We start from the raw sequence: 21,523 nt of genomic DNA, 5'->3' as shown, positions 1-21,523 counted from the left end.
CTCTCTCTCTCTCTCTCTCTCTATTTTACCATGGTAAAATAATAACGAAAATGTACTAGAATAAAAACATATGACCCTTTGACGAATTCCGAGTTTTTCTACCGCCGGAGCTCGGCCATAATGAAAATAAGATATCAGATATACTAAGCAAATTTCCTAAGTTTGTAACAGATAAGTGAACTGTAGATGTGTAGATATAAATCCATATGTACACCTGTTAACCCTTTTGGGGCCTAGTTCCTAGGCCTTTTGTGTATCCATATGCTCTTATGCTACCGTCCATAGGATGGATATGGTGTGCACAATAAACTAGCAGAGGTTGGTGGATGAATTTGGTAAGGTGTGCAAAAGAAGAAAATTAAAAGTGAATACAGGAAAGAGTAAGGTTATGAGGATAACAAAAAGATTAGGTGATGAAAGACTGGATATCAGATTGGAGGGAGAGAGTATGGAGGAGGTGAATGTATTCAGATATTTGGGAGTGGACGTGTCAGTGGATGGGTCTATGAAAGATGAGGTGAATCATAGAATTAATGAGGGGAAAAGGGTGAGTGGTGCACTTAGGAGTCTGTGGAGACAAAGAACTTTGTCCTTGGAGGCAAAGAGGGGAATGTATGAGAGTATAGTTTTACCAACGCTCTTATATGGGTGTGAAGCATGGGTGATGAATGTTGCAGCGAGGAGAAGGCTGGAGGCAGTGGAGATGTCATGTCTGAGAGCAATGTGTGGTGTGAATATAATGCAGAGAATTCGTAGTTTGGAAGTTAGGAGGAGGTGTGGGATTACCAAAACTGTTGTCCAGAGGGCTGAGGAAGGGTTGTTGAGGTGGTTCGGACATGTAGAGAGAATGGAGCGAAACAGAATGACTTCAAGAGTGTATCAGTCTGTAGTGGAAGGAAGGCGGGGTAGGGGTCGGCCTAGGAAAGGTTGGAGAGAGGGGGTAAAGGAGGTTTTGTGTGCGAGGGGCTTGGACTTCCAGCAGGCATGCGTGAGCGTGTTTGATAGGAGTGAATGGAGACAAATGGTTTTTAATACTTGACGTGCTGTTGGAGTGTGAGCAAAGTAACATTTATGAAGGGATTCAGGGAAACCGGCAGGCCGGACTTGAGTCCTGGAGATGGAAAGTACAGTGCCGGCACTCTGAAGGAGGGGTGTTAATGTTGCAGTTTAAAAACTGTAGTGTAAAGCACCCTTCTGGCAAGACAGTGATGGAGTGAATGATGGTGAAAGTTTTTCTTTTTCGGGCCACCCTGCCTTGGTGGGAGACGGCCAGTGTGTTAATAATAATAATAATAATAATAATAATAAACTAGCCACTTCGGTGGCAAAATCTAACCATGAGCCAGGCTTTGGTCAACCAGACTGTTTTACAAGAATGGTATACAATACCGAGAAGATGAAATTAAGACACATGTGCAACATCTGGGTATCTTTATTGTAGACGTTTCGCCATCCAGTGGCTTTATCAATACAAATTCCAGGACATAACTTGAAGACAGTAGAACTATGTACAGAAGATGAGGTAATCAGTCCCTCAACCTTGGAGTTGGTGCGAAGAGCACCATAGTCGTGGAGATTCTGAAGCAGAAGCAAGGCGCCTGACGCTTATATATTAACGTCAGGTGGAAATCCCGCCTACCAGTGTAGGCGGGATTCCCCAGTGGAAGTAGGTCCTACCCAAAGAGATGGGTTAGTTGTAGTAGAAGTTGTCGTAGTCGTGAAGGTTATGTACATGTCCTCAGAATCAAGATTCCATGATGCTGCAGTGTCTGACAAGTCCCATTTCCACCTGACTTTAGTATATAAGCGTCAGGCGCCTTGCTTCTGCTTCAGAATCTCCACGACTACGGTGCTCTTCGCACCAACTCCAAGGTTGAGGGACTGATTACCTCATCCTCTGTACATAGTTCTGCTTCTTCTAGTTATGTCCTGGAATTTGTGTTGATAAAGCCACTGGATGGCGAAACGTTTACAATAAAGATACCCAGATATTGCACATGTGTCTTAATTTCAACCAGACTGTTGCTGCCCTCACATATCCATCACAGCCTGGTTGATCTGGCACCTGGTGAAAATACAATCAAGGCATTTACTGAAGACATATCGTCATTGAGTGTTTCTACGCGGAAAAATGACAGGAGTGACCTGGAAAGTCGAGTCAAGAGGCGAGGTCACAGTGTAGCAGCGAGGTCACAGTGAAGCAGTGGAGGGGGCGTGACCCCCCCCCCGAATGATGCTAACTAGGATACAGTCATCAAGTGTCATACACCCTCCCCCTCCATCACATGTGACCTCGCAACTCTGACTAGGTAGGTCACATGTGACCGCTCTGGGATACCGTAGGTACTGTGTTGGTGTTGGTGCTCGTGATAGTCCTCAGGAACAGTGTCCTGATGATACCAGTCGTCAGGAACAGTGTCCTGATGATACTAGTCGTTAGGAACAGTGTCATTCGTCAGGAACAGTGTCCTGATGATACCAGTCGTCAGGAACAGTGTCAGTCGTCAGGAACAGTGTCAGTCGTTAGGAACAGCGTCAGTCGTCAGGAACAGTGTCCTGATGATACTAGTCGTTAGGAACAGTGTCAGTCGTCAGGAACAGTGTCCTGATGATACCAGTCGTCAGGAACAGTGTCCTGATGATACAAGTCGTCAGGAACAGTGTCCTGATGATACTAGTCGTTAGGAACAGTGTCAGTCGTCAGGAACAGTGTCCTGATGATGCCAGTCGTCAGGAACAGTGTCAGTCGTCAGGAACAGTGTCCTGATGATACTAGTCGTCAGGAACAGTGTCCTGATGATACCAGTCGTCAGGAACAGTGTCCTGATGATACCAGTCGTCAGGAACAGTGTCCTGATGATACTAGACGTCAGGAACAGTGTCTTGATGATACCAGTCGTCAGGAACAGTGTCAGTCGTCAGGAACAGTGTGGTGATGATACTAGTCGTTAGGAACAGTGTCAGTCGTCAGGAACAGTGTCCTGATGATACCAGTCGTCAGGAACAGTGTCAGTCGTCAGGAACAGTGTCCTGATGATATCAGTCGTCAGGAACAGTGTCCTGATGATACCAGTCGTCAGGAACAGTGTCCTGATGATACTAGTCGTTAGGAACAGTGTCCTGATGATATCAGTCGTCAGGAACAGTGTCCTGATGATATCAGTCGTCAGGAACAGTGTCCTGATGATACCAGTCGTCAGGAACAGTGTCCTGATGATACCAGTCGTCAGGAACAGTGTCCTGATGATACTAGTCGTTAGGAACAGTGTCTTGATGATACCAGTCGTCAGGAACAGTGTCCTGATGATATCAGTCGTCAGGAACAGTGTCCTGATGATATCAGTCGTCAGGAACAGTGTCCTGATGATACCAGTCGTCAAGAACAGTATCCTGATGATACTAGTCGTTAGGAACAGTGTCCTGATGATACCAGTCGTCAGGAACAGTGTCCTGATGATACCAGTCGTCAGGAACAGTGTCCTGATGATACCAGTCGTCAGGAACAGTGTCAGTCGTCAGGAACAGTGTCAGTCGTCAGGAACAGTGTCCTGATGATACCAGTCGTCAGGAACAGTGTCAGTCGTCAGGAACAGTGTCCTGATGATACCAGTCGTCAGGAACAGTGTCAGTCGTCAGGAACAGTGTCCTGATGATACCAGTCGTCAGGAACAGTGTCAGTCGTCAGGAACAGTGTCCTGATGATACCAGTCGTCAGGAACAGTGTCCTGATGATACTAGTCGTTAGGAACAGTGTCAGTCGTCAGGAACAGTGTCCTGATGATATCAGTCGTCAGGAACAGTGTCCTGATGATACTAGTCGTCAGGAACCATCAACAGTCCTCTAAAGGATATCAAGTGATTACATCCCCAAGACCCGAGATGGATGACTGCTGCGTTACCATCCCTGTACAGCACGCCCGGTGACAGTCACGGGGCAGGTGTTCTTGTACTGGTGTGGTGGTACAGCAGTTGACTACACTCAGTGTTGTGGTACAGCAGTTGACTAGTCAGTCATATGTGTGCTGTTGTTAGCGTTTTTAATGTTCACACACACACACACACACACACACACACACACACACACACACACTGGTGTTTACTTTTTTATTGTAGTGATGATCGTATGACTAGTGAGGCGACACTTCACTTCCCCCTCCTGCTTAACCTAGTCATGCATCACTTAAGAAGTCGATATATGTATGTATACAGTGTGTGTGTGTGTGTGTGTGTGTGTGTGTGTGTGTGTGTGTGTGTGTGTGTGTGTGTGTGTGTGTGTGTGTGTGTGTGTGTGTGTGTGTAACTCAACGTACACATAAAGTCTTATATGTTACCCTTGCATTTTATTACTTAGCATATTGTTGTTAAATTTACCAGTATTTATAAGTTTGCAAATTATTCGACTCGATAATAACGTATATAACTAGAAGCCACCTTGTTGAACAGTAACCGATGAGTCGTAACGCATCTTAACGAGACAGTTCTTGCCTAACAAACCAAGATAAGGAGTGAGATTTTTGCCTCGATTTCAATAAGGCTTTCGAGTCTCACACGGGTGGTTGTTGAAGAAGGTGGCGGCACATGGTATTAGAGGTAGAGTTCTCTCTTGGATCGTGGCATGGCTGACTAATATACAGTCGACAGTTTACATGTGGGGTGAAGTTGGAATGTGGATAAGTCACAAGTGGCTCTCTGTGCTTGACTATCTACATAAATGACCTTGATGAAGGAATTAAAAGTGACACGAGTAAATTCGGTGACTACGCACAAAAAAAAAAATAGACCGATTAATGTAGCGCTTCAGAATGCAATAGTCGGATGAATGAGAGACACTGCTCACTGTGAACAAATTTCAAGTCCTAACCTTTGGGAATGAAAATACCTTCGGCAAGTATATAAATAATACAGACGAATATCATACATGGCGTGACAAAGATTTGACAGTCCTTGTTAATACAATCATGAAGCCAAGACAACACTGGTTGAATATCTGCAATAAGACCAATAAATTCCGTGAATTTACATCAAGAAGTATAAATAGCAGAAGTCTCAAGGTTATTCTTAAACTATATACATCGTGGTAGGGTCTCAGGGTATGCTGCATGCATATTTACGTTCTTACATACGTTTATAAGTTCTGTAGGGCTTTCCCAATAAAGTGGATAAGTGGAAAATGGCACACGTGACATCCTTAACTACAAATTATAGAACAATCAACCTAACTTCGATTTTGAGAAGGTTGATAGTCAGTAAATGCTGATACATTTCAAAGCCACACTGAAAGATATCAACTGATTAACAAATCTCAATGTCTTTAAAAAGGAGTGTTCTTGCCTTGCGAATTTGTTTACCTTCTTTCACTAACGTGTTTAAGGTCCAGATCAAGATAGGGAATAATACCATATGGTGTATATGAACTTTAGTAAGACTTCTGTTAGAGCCCCACACAGGAGACTGATAAAGCAACAGCACATGGCATAGGAGGAGAAATTACATCCTGGGATGAGTCATGGGTGACCGACAGGCGACAGAGAGGGAGCATAAATAGTGAGAAATCGCAGTGAGAGACCTGCTGTGACTGGTGTGCCTCAGGGGTCAGCGTTGGGCCTGTCAACACTCTTACTTGTGTGGTATACGTATACTTCACATGTAATACTGCTGACAGGAACCTTGTTTTTCAGTCTACATAAACGACGCAGATGAGGCAATGAATAGCGACATAAGCAAGCTTACCGATGACACTAAAATAGGCAGTCAAATAGTTTCTGATGTGGATACTAGAAGGCTATAGGATGGCCTGGATAAGTTGATGTTATGGTCGGAGAAGTGGCAGATGCAGCTGAATGTGAATAAAGCAAATATTCTAATCTAGGAAAAGGAAAATAAGTATGACACCTATCAATTAAATAATGTAAATCTTGATCAAACTGAATACAAAAAAAAATTACTTGTTCTGGTTAGCAGGAATCTGAAGCCAAGAAAACAGTGCACGTGCTACCGATAAAGGTCTTCTTGGTTTCATATCAGGTATTACAATAATATACATCCTAAGGGCATAATTCAACCTAGTGTGTGTTTGATAAGGACTTACTCTGATTATTTTGCTTACTTCTGATCTCCATATTACAGAATGACCACAGACAGATATAAATATACAGAGGATAGATGTCTGATATAAATAATATATATCCTAATGTATTACTTCAACTTCGTGTATGTTTGATAAGGACTCACTTAGATTATGCTGCTTAGTTCTGATCTCCACTTTACAGAATGACCATAAACAGATATAAATCTTCCGAGGATAGATGTCAGATACAGGGGGTAAACTTCATCAACCTTGTTTGTATGTTTTCCAGTAGATTTCTGTACATTCTGTAATATGGAGATCAGAAGTGAAGGTAGGGAATTACTTTTCTGTTCTCCAGAACAAATGTACTTCAGTGGTTAATGAGGATAAAGGCACCACAAACTCCTCTGATAAAAAAAAAACTCTGTGACTCACAGGTAAAATATATTGACATTGTCTTCTGTAACAGAGATAGGAAGGTGAGACAGAGGGTGTGTTTCCAGGAGTTGGTGTTGGTGACATAGTCAACAGGTTGTATATCAAATCAGGTAATGGATACAAGCCCATTATTTGCCTCAGTGCTGATGGAAACGATATTGGGAGGGACAAGAAACAGGAAATGCTGGTTAAGTACAGGAGAGCTACAGAGTTAATTAGGTCTAAGACAGGGGTCCTAATCATATACAGCATTTTGCCTAGAACAGGAGTGGGCAATAAATGGATGTCTAGGACAACTGGTGTAAATTGCTGACTAGACAGGTCTTGTGAAGAACTTGCAATCCCATTCATTGATAACTGGGACAATTTCTATTGGAAACACGACATGTATACAAGGGATGCAGTGCACCACTCTGGGGCAGGAGTGGTAGTGTTAGTCAAATCTGTCGAGGGGGCCATTACTGAGTTGTGTAGGGCTTTAAACTGGTAGAAGATGGTGGTATAGGTGTGTGGGAAGCAAACAGGTTACAGCACAAGGGATGAAAGCAGCAAGAATTGCCAGGATACTTCAGGGTTATGTTCAAGAGGCAATGTTCATCATAAAGTTACTAATAAAAACAATGGAATTAGTCAACAGACAAAAAGCGACAATAGAGGGAAGCAAGCAACTAACGCCTTTAAGGTACACTATACTAACAGTAGGAGTGTAAGAAATGAGATGGATAACTAAGATTAATTGCATGTGTAGGCAGCAAAGACATTATTGCTATAACAGAGACCTGGTTCAACCTGAGAGAGAAATGCAACAAACAAGGTTATAAAGTATTCCACACTGGTAGGGTCAACAAGAAGGGTGGTGGAGTAGCGATGTGTCAGAGATAATTTAAACTGTTGCATCAGACAAGATATATAAGTGGAAGTGACGGACACTGAATCTGTTTGGCTACAGTTTCTTGAGAGATGTGAAAAGCTAATCTTGCTTGTAATTTACAGGGCCCCAGACCTTGATAGGAAACATGGTAAACTTCTATAGGATGAAATTACTAAGGTATCTACATGTATTATTATTATAATCAAAAAGAAGCACTAAACCACAAGGGCTATACAGCGCTGCAGGCATCTAGATACAAAAATGTTGTGTTAATGGGAGATTTTAACTTGAACCAAATTGTTTGGAGCAATTTGATGAGAAATCTTGAACCTAGAGACTTTCTTGATATGATCCAGATTGTTTTTTAAAAGATTTTGTGACAGAAACAACTAGAGGAAATAACCTACTGGATCAGATTCTTGCTAACAAGATGTCACTAATTAATAATCATGAGGTTAATGATGAGCTTGAGGTAAGCAATCATAAATCACTCAGTTTCAATATAACATGGAATTCTTTTAATAATTACAACCAAGTCAAGATCCCTGAATTTTGCTTGGTTGATTTTATGGGGTTGAGAAATTTCATAGGCAGGGTCAAATGGTGTGATCTGACAGGTCGTCCTGTGGGTCAGGTAGGCGGTGATGGTTGCCACTATGATTTTTTTTTTTCTTATTCGCGGGTATTCTCCCGGCCCGGGTCTTTTCCAAGTAGTGGTGACCCGGCCTATGATATTTTTCAGAGAATAGTTCAAGCTGTCCAGGTAATTTACGTTCCAAACAGTGAAATTAGATGGAAGAAAAATGACCTTAAATGGATAAACAATAGATTCAAATATCTCATAGTTCAAAAAAGAGGCATTCCGGGAAATCAAAAGAGAAGAGGAGCACTTAAGGAATCAATATATTCAGTTACAGGCAGAAATAAAATAAAAAAAAGAATAAGAAAAGCCAAAAGTGATTATGAAATCATAAAGGATTCGAAAACCAACCCAAAAGATTCCTTTCAGGTATATAGCAGAAAGATTAGGAACATGAGAGGCCCACTTAAAAGTTGCTCAGGTCAGCTTATCATCAGTGACAAGGAAATGTGTACAATCTTCAACACTTATTTTCTCATTTTTTATGCAGGAAGATACTTGAGAAATACAATAAATAAAAAATTATATAGGTCAGGATGGAAATAAGTAATGCATGACCAGAATCACTAGTGACATGATTTTCAGACAAATAGGTAGATTAAACCCAAACAAATCACTGGGCACTGAAGAACTGTTCTCAAGACTTATAAAGGAATGTAAGGAAGAACTTATTACACCATTAGCTAGTCTTTTCAACTTATCACTACAAACTGGCATAGTGCCAGGTGATACCAATCTACAAAGCAGGAGGTATGTCATTAGCTTTGAACTATAAACCAATTAGCCTAACCTTTATTGTGGAAAAATTGATGGAATCAATAACTGCTGGGGTTATCTGAACCTGCCTTATGAATTTATTGTTTTCACAAAGGCATTTGAAGAGGTAGATCATGGTAATGAATATGATACTGTGTATAGGTGTTGGGAGGGTTCGTGGAGATGTGATGGTTAGAGTTAAACAGACGTTGGATGGTAACACTTATATTAGCAGTGTGTGGGAGGGAGGGGCCCAGCCTGGTGTTGCCTGTTCTTAGACCTAAGCATGGAGTAGGACTCAGGCCGGGAGCGCAGTGCTCACGTCCGGCATCACGTGACGTCACACAAGCTAGTCACTGAGCCTACTGAAAGGGAGCCTAAATATATACATGGATGATATGATCTACAATATACTACACAAGTATAAGTATAGGGGAATTCAGTAGCTATACTGACATAGGCAGGCCCGATTTACAGTGCTCCGCTTCTTGGCATTAAGTGGTGGTTTTCAATTATACAAATTTTTCATTTATTCAGCACTGGTTCTGTGGAGAAATTTTCTCCAGGAGGGGGGTATCAGCCCCCTTCAGCCCTTTCAGCCCCCTTCAGCCCTTTCAGCCCCTTCAGCCCCTTTCAGCCCTGAGTGGCCAAGCCCTCAGAAGGGGCGAGCATCTTGTTTACTGCTAGAGTGAGTAATTGATCACAGATGCTATGCCACATAGTCAAGTGACCTCTGCTCCTTGCAGCGGTGTTGCAAAGTGTATTTTTATAAGAGACAGTACATCTCTTACTTAGCAGGACAATTAAGGAAAATCCTGCTCCCACTTTATTACCATAGTAAAAATAGTGTACATTGTTGTCTATGCTTAAAACAGCAAGAAACAAACATTCTGCTTTGCTTCATCGAGGAGGTGACAAGGATGCAAGGTACTAGGTCAGCGTTTTTTTTTTGTGCTAGGGCAGTGACGGCTTGGGGCGGTGTGGCGAGGCCAGATTAACTTTGACTCTACTACGAGTGACACTGACGCCAGGATAACCAACAAAGAACACTGATCTGTGCGTTAGTGTGGACAAAGTGTCTCACAAAACACGATAAACATAAGAGAAGTGTGATCAGCTTCTCTTGTGATACATTGTGAACAATAAAGACAAATCTTGTGGAACATAGTGTACCAGTGTGCGTTTCCTAGACAATGGAAGACGTGGACATCCAAGGACACTTCAGCTTCTATCAAGTCACCAATACCTGTCGAAGGTGTTGAGAACACCATAGCTCACGTTACAAAGAGCAAGGTATGTTACGAATTTCTTGTAGATCGGGGGATTGCGCAATTCTTGAGTCACAAGGAGTTTGTAATCAACCTATAATCGGCAGTAAGGTGTGGACTTTTGAGTCCAAACAAGTAGGTATTTCGTCAGCCATCATTGAATGAAATATGCTGGCATAACACCCCCTAGGGGTAATTTATACTTACAAATTGTATCTCTTAACAGCCCAATGTTGTGATGGTTTCGACAGCTTCTAGACCTCGTCTGCAGGGGCGGCTGTGTAAACGATTTGCTGTCATTTATCAGCTAAGTGTTCATTATATATAGTTATAAATTATATCTTAGCTGGTAAGGCCAAAATTCTCAACAGGTTCTGCTATTCCAGCTTTTTTTTGGGGGGGGAGGGGCCTGACACACTCAACAGCTGAGTGACCGGCATCACTTACTTCAGTCTGTTTTCCTGTTTCAAGGCAGCAATGTACAGACAGGCCCCACTTTACAGCACTTTGCTTAACAGCGCTTTACCTGACAGTGCTTTATAGTACTACACTTTACAGTATTTCACTAAAGCAGCAGTTTTCAGTCATACCCATTTTTCGTTTATTCAGACTTCCTACGATAAATATATTCAACACTAACTATAAGCTAAGGACGAAAATATTTTCAGGTAAGTAATGTGTGCATGTGCATTTTTTAGGGTTAACTATTGTTCATTTAATATTTGGTAGAGTAAACATATCAGGTTCTTATATTCATCTGAAAGTGAAAAAAGGCTATGTTTCACTTTACAGGCAATTTTCGCTATACAACAGTAGCCCAGAACCTAACCTGCTGTATACACGGGGCTCTTCTGTATATTTATTTTACTTTCGTCTCATTTTTTAGGGTGTAGCTCTATTGCTCTTTTAATATATGATAGTGTAAACATGTTATCAGGCTTTTATATTTATTTGAAAGTAAAAAAGGCTACATTTCACTTTTTGGCGATTTTCATTTTTTGGTGGTAGCCTGGAATCTAATCCTCTGTATAAGTGGGTCCTCCTGTATATGGATTTCAGTGAGATCTTTGATAGAGTTCCACACTAGAGATTGTCGAAGAAAGTAGAGGCACGTGGAATAGGAGGGAAAATTTTTTCCTGAATCGAAGCATGGCTGACTGATAGGCAACAGAGTCTGCATAAATGGTGAGAAATCAGAGTGGGGATGCATCACAAGTGGTGTTCCATAGGGGTCAGTGTTGAGCCCTTTGTTGTTCACAATATACATACACGACATAGATGAGGAAATATATAGCGATAACAGCAAGTTTGCCACTGACATTAAAATAGGTCATTTAATTAATTCTGATAAGGACACTAGTGCTACAGAGAGATCTGGATAGGTTGATGCAGTGGTCTGAGAGGTAGCAAATGCAATTTAATGTAGACAAATGTAAAGTTCTGAGCCTGGGAAAAGAAAATAACCATGGCACTTACAAACTTAATAATGTAGATCTCAATAACTCTGAATGCAAAAAAAAATTAGAAGTTTTGGTAAGCAGAAATCTAAAACCAAGACAACAGTGCTTCGCAATAAAGCGAATAGAATTCTTGGCTTCATACCAAGAAGTACAAATAACAGGAGTCCTTAGGTTATTCTTCAACTCTGTATTTCATTGGTTAGGCCTCAATGAGATTAAGCTGCATAGTTCTGGTTACTATATTACAGAATGGATATAAATGCACTAGAAAACATACAACGAATGACAAAGCTGATCCCATGTATCAAAAATCTGTCCTAAGAAGACAGAGGGTCCTGAATCTGCACTCTAGAAATGTGAATAATTAAGGAGTATAAATGGAAAACAGGAATAAAGGGAACATAAATAGCATGCTAAAAATATCTAACCAAAGCAGGAGTCACAGCAATGGATTCAAGTTGGAAAAAATAGATTTAGAAAGGATACAGGAAAGCATTGGTATGGTAATATAGTGGATAAGTGGAACAAACTTCTGAGTAGTCACTGGTAAAGAAATAATCTATATGAATTGGTGACAAGGTGGCTCCATTGGTAGCGGCCTCTGCTTACACAATGAAGGACCCGGATTCGATTCCGTGATGAGCGGAAAAGTTGGGCATGTTTCCTTACACCTGCTGTCTCTGTTCACCTAGCATTAAGTAGGTACCTGCGTGTTAGTCACCTTACATCTGCTGTCCCTGTTCACCTAGCAGTACGTAGGTGCCTGGGTGTTAGTCACTGTGAGGGAAAAGTTCAATAGATAGGAGTAGAGAGGGAATATGTATATATATATATATATATATTAACAATAATTTCATTGCCGGCTACTCGTTAAGGTAGGGTCAGTCTAGCTCCCGATATTCCCGCCTTTTCTCCCCCAACCCCTAGTAGTCTGCCGACTACTAGTTAAGGTAGGGTAAGTCAAGCTCCGGTTTTTCCCGCCTTTTCTCCCCCTCCCTGAAAGTGATAGTTTGACTGCCGGCTGCTTGTTAAGGTAGGGTTAGTCTAGCTCCCGCTATCCCTTCCCCTCCCTCTTCCCCCCCCCCCGACAGGTGACGTGTGGGGCTCTGGTTAAACAGTAAATCACTAGACTCACAGCTCCCAACTCTACTGTAAGTACATGCCTGCCTTGTATTCTAGTGGATTTATTGGTTGAAAGCTTCACTTTTGATCAATAATAAACTTAGTCTTTTCAGCCTTGCTCTATGTTGGCTGTTGTAATAATCACCACATCTTTTAAGTATCAGACTTACCATGGAGAGTGATTATTTAAGCAGTGGGTAACCTGTCTATCTTTCCAGCTTGGATGTCAGAGAGGGTCACCTGGCAATCAACGAGTAGAACAGAAGGACTAACGTCCAGAGACTTCTCCATTTTGTATTGAACTACCTGTGCACCTGTATGAAATTGCAGGACGTAACCCCACAGCATTGCAGCGGTAAAGAACCTGCTTTCCTGTCATCGGGATACTACTCACTGGTATACTGTGAAGAACTAGCCAGTGGATGGTCACCAACACCTGCGACCCCCCCCCTTATCATCAGCAACGGCTACGATTTCAACAACAGTGTCACCAACACCAGACACCCCAGTAGATATTAGCGTTGAGTTCAAATGTTATTTTATTCATTTAATTTTTCATTTTTCTTTCAAATAGGATATACCTTTCATGTTTTATTGTTTTATGTTTAAGTTAATAAATAATAAAGTGTTTATCTTTGTGAATTATTATTTCTTTTTCTATTCATTAATTTTCGTGAGGAGGAGCCAGCCTTGGTAATACTGTCTGAAGTTGTTACAGGGCTGAGTAAGCCTTCACAGTCACTTTACATCTGTTGTCACTGTTCACCTAAAAGTAAATAGGTACACAGGCGTTAGGGGACTGGTGTGGATCGCATCCCGGGGATCAGTGGAAGTAAGCCAGTCTAATGAGAGCGCTAAACTCGTAAGAGCTACACAGCGACTACAGGAATGAGGTAATGTCTGAGCTCAAGGAATGGGATTATTAATAGGCTTTAAGGCCTAGCAATTACCAGGTCATTAAGGCTGCTCAAAGGGGGGAGGGAAAGTGATTAGCTCCAATGCCTTGGATCAAGTGTTATGACCAACAGTCATATGTTGATCACCACTCTCCCGGGCTATCAATTATTATTATTATATTTAGGGGAAGCACTAAACACGTAGGGGTTACACAACACCTGGAGGAAGGGGACCCAGTCAGGGAGTTAATTACTTCTGGGTTTGGCTAGTATCTGAGTTTTAGGACTTGCTGCCATGGGTTCGAACTCCACCCGTTCTGTCATTGTTGGCAATGGTGTCATTACGATTTCGTGAGCTTTGACGTGATCAGTCCGTCAGCGTTGCTAGGGGGTAGTCAGTCCCTCCGTCAGCGTTGCTAGGGGATAGTCAGTCCCTCCGTCAGCGTTGCTATGGGGGTAGTTAGTCCCTCCGTCAGCGTTGCTAGGAGGTAGTCAGTCCCCGTCAACGTTACTAGGGGATAGTCAGTCCCTCCTTCAGCGTTGCTACGGGGTAGTCAGTCCCTCCTTCGGCGTTGCTAGGGGGTAGTCAGTCCCCGTCAACGTTACTAGGGGATAGTCAGTCCCTCCTTCAGCGTTGCTAGGGGGCAGTCAGTCCCTCCTTCAGCATTGCTAGGGGGCAATCAGTCCCTCCTTCAGCGTTGCTAGGGGTAGTCAGGCCTGAGGGACTGACCACTTGTGTATTCATCAGCTTGCCGGTGTTATAATCCATCAATAATAATGATACTTGACTTTACTGGATTAATTCTAGGTAGAATTCTATGATATATTTTGCACAATCATCATAAAACACTTATATTAGGTAAGAGATTGAGTTTATTTAGGTACAGGCAAACATAAGTAGTTACACAAATTTAAGTGGCTAGTAGGTACCACACATAGTAACATCTAGGCTGGAATATTGCTGCACTCTAACAGCACCTTTCAAGGCAGGTGAAATTGCCGACCTAGAAAATGTACAGAGAACCTTCACGGCGCGCATAACGGAGATAAAACACCTCAATTACTGGGAGCGCTTGAGGTTTCTAAACCTGTATTCCCTGGAACGCAGGAGGGAGAGATACATGATTATATACACCTGGAAAATCCTAGAGGGACTAGTACCGAACTTGCACACGAAAATCACTCACTACGAAAGCAAAAGACTTGGCAGACGATGCACCATCCCCCCAATGAAAAGCAGGGGTGTCACTAGCACGTTAAGAGACCATACAATAAGTGTCAGGGGCCCGAGACTGTTCAACTGCCTCCCAGCACACATAAGGGGGATTACCAACAGACCCCTGGCAGTCTTCAAGCTGGCACTGGACAAGCACCTAAAGTCAGTTCCTGATCAGCCGGGCTGTGGCTCGTACGTTGGTTTGCGTGCAGCCAGCAGCAACAGCCTGGTTGATCAGGCGCTGATCCACCAGGAGGCCTGGTCACAGACCGGGCCGCGGGGGCGTTGACCCCCGAAACTCTCTCCAGGTAAACTCCAGGTAATGTGTAAATTACCTAGGATAACCCCCAAAATATGTAAATTACCTAGGATAACTCCCAAAAATATGTAAATTACCTAGGATAACCCCCAAAATATGTAAATTACCTAGGATAACTCCCAAAAATATGTAAATTACCTAGGATAACCCCCAAAATATGTAAATTACCTAGGATAATCCCCCAAAACATGTAAATTACCTAGGATAACCCCCAAAATATGTAAATTACCTAGGATAACTCCCAAAAATATGTAAATTACCTAGGATAACCCCCCAAAATATGTAAATTACCTAGGATAACCCCCAAAATATGTAAATTACCTAGGATAACCCCCAAAATTATGTAAATTACCTAGGATAACCCCCAAAATATGTAAATTACCTAGGATAACCCCCAAAATATGTAAATTACCTAGGATAACTCCCAAAATTATGTAAATTACCTAGGATCATCCCCCAAATATGTAAATTACCTAGGATAACCCCCAAAAATATGTAAATTACCTAGGATAACCCCCAAAATATGTAAATTACCTAGGATAACCCCAAAAAATGTGTAAATTACCTAAGATAACCCCCAAAATATGTAAATTACCAAGGATAACCCCCAAAATATATAAATTACCTAGGATAACACCCAAAAATGTGTAAATTACCTAGGATAACCCCCAAAATATGTAAATTACCTAGGATAACACCAAAAATACGTAAATTACCTAGGATAACCCCCAAAATATGTAAATTACCTAGGATAACCCCGAAAAATATGTAAATTACCTAGGATAACCCCCAAAATTATGTAAATTACCTAGGATAATCCCCCAAAATATGTAAATTACCTAGGCTAACCCCAAAAAATGTGTAAATTACCTAAGATAACCCCCAAAATATGTAAATTACCTAGGATAACCCCCAAAATATGTAAATTACCTAGGATAACCCCCAAAAATGTGTAAATTACCTAGGATAACCCCCAAAATATGTAAATTACCTAGGATAACACCAAAAATACGTAAATTACCTAGGATAACCCCCAAAATATGTAAATTACCTAGGATAACTCCCAAAAATATGTAAATGACCTAGGATAACCCTCAAAATTATGTAAATTACCTAGGATAATCCCCCAAAATATGTAAATTACCTAGGATGACCCCCAAAAATATGTAAATTACCTAGAATAACCCCAAAAATATGTAAATTACCTAGGATAACCCCCAAAAATATGTAAATTACCTAGGATAACCCCCAAAATATGTAAATTACCTAGGATAACCCCACAAAATATGTAAATTACCTAGGATAACCCCAAAAATATGTAAATTACCTAGGATAACCCCAAAATATGTAAATTACCCTAGCTTTGCTAGGGGGCAGTCAGTCCCTCCTTCAGCGTTGCTAGGGGGTAGTCAGTCCCCGTCAACGTTACTAGGGGATAGTCAGTCCCTCCTTCAGCGTTGCTAGGGGGCAGTCAGTCCCTCCTTCAGCATTGCTAGGGGGCAATCAGTCCCTCCTTCAGCGTTGCTAGGGGTAGTCAGGCCTGAGGGACTGACCACTTGTGTATTCATCAGCTTGCCGGTGTTATAATCCATCAATAATAATGATACTTGACTTTACTGGATTAATTCTAGGTGGAATTCTATATGATATATTTTGCACAATCATCATAAAACACTTATATTAGGTAAGAGATTGAGTTTATTTAGGTACAGGCAAACATAAGTAGTTACACAAATTTAAGTGGTTAGTAGGTACCACACATAGTAACATATGTGTAAATTACCTAGGATAACCCCCAAAATATGTAAATTACCTAGGATAACTCCCAAAAATATGTAAATTACCTAGGATAACCCCCAAAATATGTAAATTACCTAGGATAATCCCCCAAAATATGTAAATTACCTAGGATAATCCCCCAAAATATGTAAATTACCTAGGATAACCCCCAAAATATGTAAATTACCTAAGATAACCCCAAAAATACGTAAATTACCTAGGATAACCCCCAAAAATATGTAAATTACCTAGAATAACCCCAAAAATATGTAAATTACCTAGGATAACCCCCCAAAATATGTAAATTACCTAGGATGACCCCGAAAATATGTAAATTACCTAGGATAACCCCAAAAAATGTGTAAATTACCTAGGATAACCCCCCAAAATATGTAGATTACCTAGGATAACCCCCAAAATATGTAAATTACCTAGGATAACCCCCAAAAATGTGTAAATTACCTAGGATAACCCCCAAAATATGTAAATTACCTAGGATAACCCCAAAAATACGTAAATTACCTAGGATAACCCCCAAAATATGTAAATTAGCTAGGATAACCCCCAAAAATATGTAACTTACCTAGGATAACCCCCAAAATTATGTAAATTACCTAGGATAATCCCCCAAAATATGTAAATTACCTAGGATGACCCCCAAAAATATGTAAATTACCTAGAATAACCCCAAAAATATGTAAATTACCTAGGATAACCCCCAAAAATATGTAAATTACCTAGGATAACCCCCAAAATATGTAAATTACCTAGGATAACCCCCAAAAATGTGTAAATTACCTAGGATAACCCCCAAAATATGTAAATTACCTAGGATGACCCCCAAAAATATGTAAATTACCTAGAATAACCCCAAAAATATGTAAATTACCTAGGATAACCCCCAAAATATGTAAATTACCTAGGATAACCCCCAAAATATGTAAATTACCTAGGATAACCCCAAAATATGTAAATTACCTAGGATAACCCCAAAATATGTAAATTACCTAGGATAACCCCCAAAATATGTAAATTACCTAGGATAACCCCCAAAAATATGTAAATTACCTATGATAACCCCAAAAATATGTAAATTACCTAGGATAACCCCAAAATATGTAAATTACCTAGGATAACCCCCAAAATATGTAAATTACTTAGGATAACCCCCAAAATATGTAAATTACCTAGGATAACCCCAAAAATATGTAAATTACCTAGGATAACCCCAAAATATGTAAATTACCTAGGATAACCCCAAAAATATGTAAATTACCTAGGATAACCCCAAAATATGTAAATTACCTAGGATAACCACAAAATATGTAAATTACATAGGATAACCCCAAAAAATTAGTCAAACGAATTGAATTTCTATTTGGTTCCTTGTTATATTTTATTATTAAAGCCAAACGGACAAGTATTTCCTGACATTGGTTTTAGTCACATGATGACCCGCAGCTGGAGCTTTTGGTCATCTGACCGAGGCCTTCCGCTGGCTTACCCTCCACCCCTTTGAAAATTATGGCCATAGTCATAACCATTTTTTGGTAAGTTATAAGATACAACAAAAATGGTTCATTATGGCGTAGTGAGAGCAACGTGAGGCTACGACCATTAATGACTAACTTATTCTAGGACAGAAACTAGGTGAACTAACATCAAAACATTTATGATGTATGTTGTATGTGCTCCCCAGTACATATAAATACAGCTGTGTACATTACCCAGGATAACCCCAAAAAAAATCAGTAACATTTCTCTTCGGGTCGGTGTAATATATTATTTAAAGTTTAAATATTAAAATAGCTAAGTAACTCAACTGTATAAAAATCAGTAACAATAAGGGATAATATGTCAAGTAATAAACCCTGAGACACGTTCAACTATCAGATTTACATAAAGCTGAACCTGAGGGTTTGCTGTCCCAGCGTGATGGTGGTCGTAATATCTAGCATTATAGTGAGCAAGTGATGCGATATAGGAGGTCCTGAAGCGAGGAAGATGATAGTGAAGGAAGCTGGGAAGGTGAGAGTGAGGGAAGTGAGGAAGATGATAGTGAAGGTAGAGAGAAATGTGATAATATCATACCGTGGTGAGTATGGAGGTGGAGTCAGGACGGCTGGTGTCTGCCATTATTGAGTCAGTGTAGAGCTGCTACGTGTCCTGGTTGTACTGGCTACTACACCCACCTACACTTCTCCACACACCCACAACACACTCCACATTTAAGAATTCACGTTAGACACCAACACGACACATAGCCAGCAGGTAGTTCCACAACGACCACTTCTAATAGCACTTCCACGACACATACGGGATGTATCACTCGCCAGGGACACACGCAAGATACACTCGTTTAACACTGTATAACAGCAAGTGGATGCAAGTGGTTCAATGAACCTGTAGCAGCAGCAACGTACGTCCTGCCTCCAGCCAAGCTTGTCAACTAATGCCGACGTGTCGGCCCCACAGCCGGCCTTTATATGTGGCGGGGCTCCCCAGCCTTAATATATAGCTTCTCACAAGAGAGCTTCACTGTCCTCTCTCCCTCATACTCCCTCATACTCCCTCATACCACTCTTATCATAACACACTTGAGTGTTGCTGTCTCTGTGTGTACTCAGTACACACAACAGCCTGCACCGGCACACCTCCCACTGCAAATGAACGACCACGATGGAAATCAAGAACCCCAACGAAAATCTAGGACCCCCAACGGAAATCAAGGACTCCAATGGAAATCAAGAACCCTCAGTGGAAATCAAGAACTCCAATGGAAATCAAGAATCCCAATGGATATCAAGGAATCCAATGGAAATCAAGAACCCCCAATGGAAATCAAGAATCCCAATGGAAATCAAGAATCCCAATGAAAATCAAGAACCCCCAATGGAAATAAAGAATCCTAACGGAAATCAAGGATTCCATTGGAAATCAAGAACCCCCAGTGGAAATCAAGAATCCCAATGGAAATCAAGGACTGCAATGGAAAAACCAAGGGCCCAATGGAAAATAAAGGATTCCACTAGAAAATTCAATAACACGAATGGGAATATCAAGGACCCCAATGCAAATATCAAGGACCCCAATGCAAATATCAAGGAGCCCAATGGATATTCAAGGACCTCAATGAAATATCAAGGACCCCAATGGATATTCAAGGACCTCAATGGAAATATCAAGGACCCCAATGGATATTCAAGGACCTCAGTGGAAATATCAAGGACTCCAATGGATATTCAAGGACCTCAATGGAAATTCAAGAACCCCAATGGAAATATCAAGGACCCCACTAGAAATATCAAGGACCCCAATGGAAATATCAAGGACCCCAATGGAAATAAGTAACTTTTAACTTTTTGGGGGGTTATCTTAGATAATTTACACTATACCTTTGAAGAGTTTCGAGAGTTTATCTACTCTCCGAGCCCGGCCATGGGTCAGGCTCGTCTGGTGCTTGCCTGGTCAACCACGCTGTTTCTGCTGGAGGCACGCTGCCCCACATATCCATCACAGCCTGGCTGATCTGGCACCTGGTGAAAATACTTGTCCAGTTTCCTCTTGAATGCTTCTACACTTGTTCCAGCCATGTTTCTGATATTTTCTGGTAAGATGTTGAATAGTCTGGGACCCTGGATGTTGATACAGTGTTCCCTTATTGTCCTCACCGCACCCCTCCTTCTCACTGGGTTTATTTTACACTTATGTGTACATGTACCTATATAAACTTATGGTCCAGCCTATGATCTCTTCCATATACAGTCCTGCTTCATTATAGGCTCTATCCTACTAACGTGTAAGTGAAACTCTACAGTTTAAGTGTGTCTACGTTTGTGTACTCACCTGTTTGTAGTTACGGGGGGGAGGGGGGAGCCTAGGCTCCAGGCATGTACTCACCTATTTGTGGTTGCAGGGGTCGGGTCGTAGCTCCTTGCCCAGGCTCTTCGATGGTCGTGTGTTCCAGTGAAAGTACACATTCCTATTTATATAAGGCAAGTTAGGCTAGCGGAATCTCGTCTTCGTTATTTATTTATATATATATATATATATATATATATATATATATATATATATATATATATATATATATATATATATATATATATATATATATATATATATATATATATATAAGAACATAAGAACGAAGGAACACTGCAGAAGGCCTACTGGCCTATGCGAGGCAGGCCCAAGTCTCCTACCGGCTTAAGCCAATGCACCCAACCTAGTCAGGTCAGGTCACATTGACTTAAAGGAGGAACACGGCAACCGACCTGGTAGCACAAGCTATCAGGTCCAACTCACACCCACCCACATCCACTCATGTATTTATCCAACCTATTTTTAAAGCTACACAACGTTCTGGCCTCTATAACTGTACTCGGGAGTTTGTTCCACTCATCCACAACTCTATTACCAAGCCAGTACTTTCCTATATCCTTCCTGAATCTGAATTTTTCCAACTTAAAACCATTGCTGCGAGTCCTGTCTAGGCTAGATATTTTCAGCACACTATTTACATCCCCTTTATTTATTCCTGTCTTCCATTTATACACCTCAATCATATCCCCCCTAATTCTACGTCTTTCTAGAGAGTGCAGATTCAGGGCCCTTAGTCTATCCTCATAGGGAAGGTTTCTGATACATGGGATCAACTTTGTCATCCTCCTTTGTACATTTTCCAGAGA

General features: G+C 41.2%; 1 protein-coding gene across 3 annotated transcripts in view; it reads right to left on the bottom strand.

Annotated features, from left to right (window-relative positions):
- LOC128693683 (serine-rich adhesin for platelets) overlaps positions 1-19,404 on the bottom strand; it is a 109,912-nt gene extending 90,508 nt beyond the window's left edge. For 2 of the 3 annotated variants that reach the window (XM_053783471.2, XM_053783472.2), the window contains exon 1: positions 18,924-19,404. The gene's annotated coding sequence lies outside the window, so the exon portion shown is untranslated. The remainder of the gene's footprint in view (positions 1-18,923) is intronic. The other variant, XM_053783473.2, reaches the window with a different exon arrangement.
- Positions 19,405-21,523: the final 2,119 nt, after the last annotated feature.

The sequence above is a fragment of the Cherax quadricarinatus genome, chromosome 34, assembly GCF_038502225.1.
Source record: "Cherax quadricarinatus isolate ZL_2023a chromosome 34, ASM3850222v1, whole genome shotgun sequence".
Taxonomy (NCBI): domain Eukaryota; kingdom Metazoa; phylum Arthropoda; class Malacostraca; order Decapoda; family Parastacidae; genus Cherax; species Cherax quadricarinatus.
The sequence above is the reverse complement of the archived record's forward strand: the minus strand, read 5'-3'. Positions and strand labels throughout refer to the sequence as shown.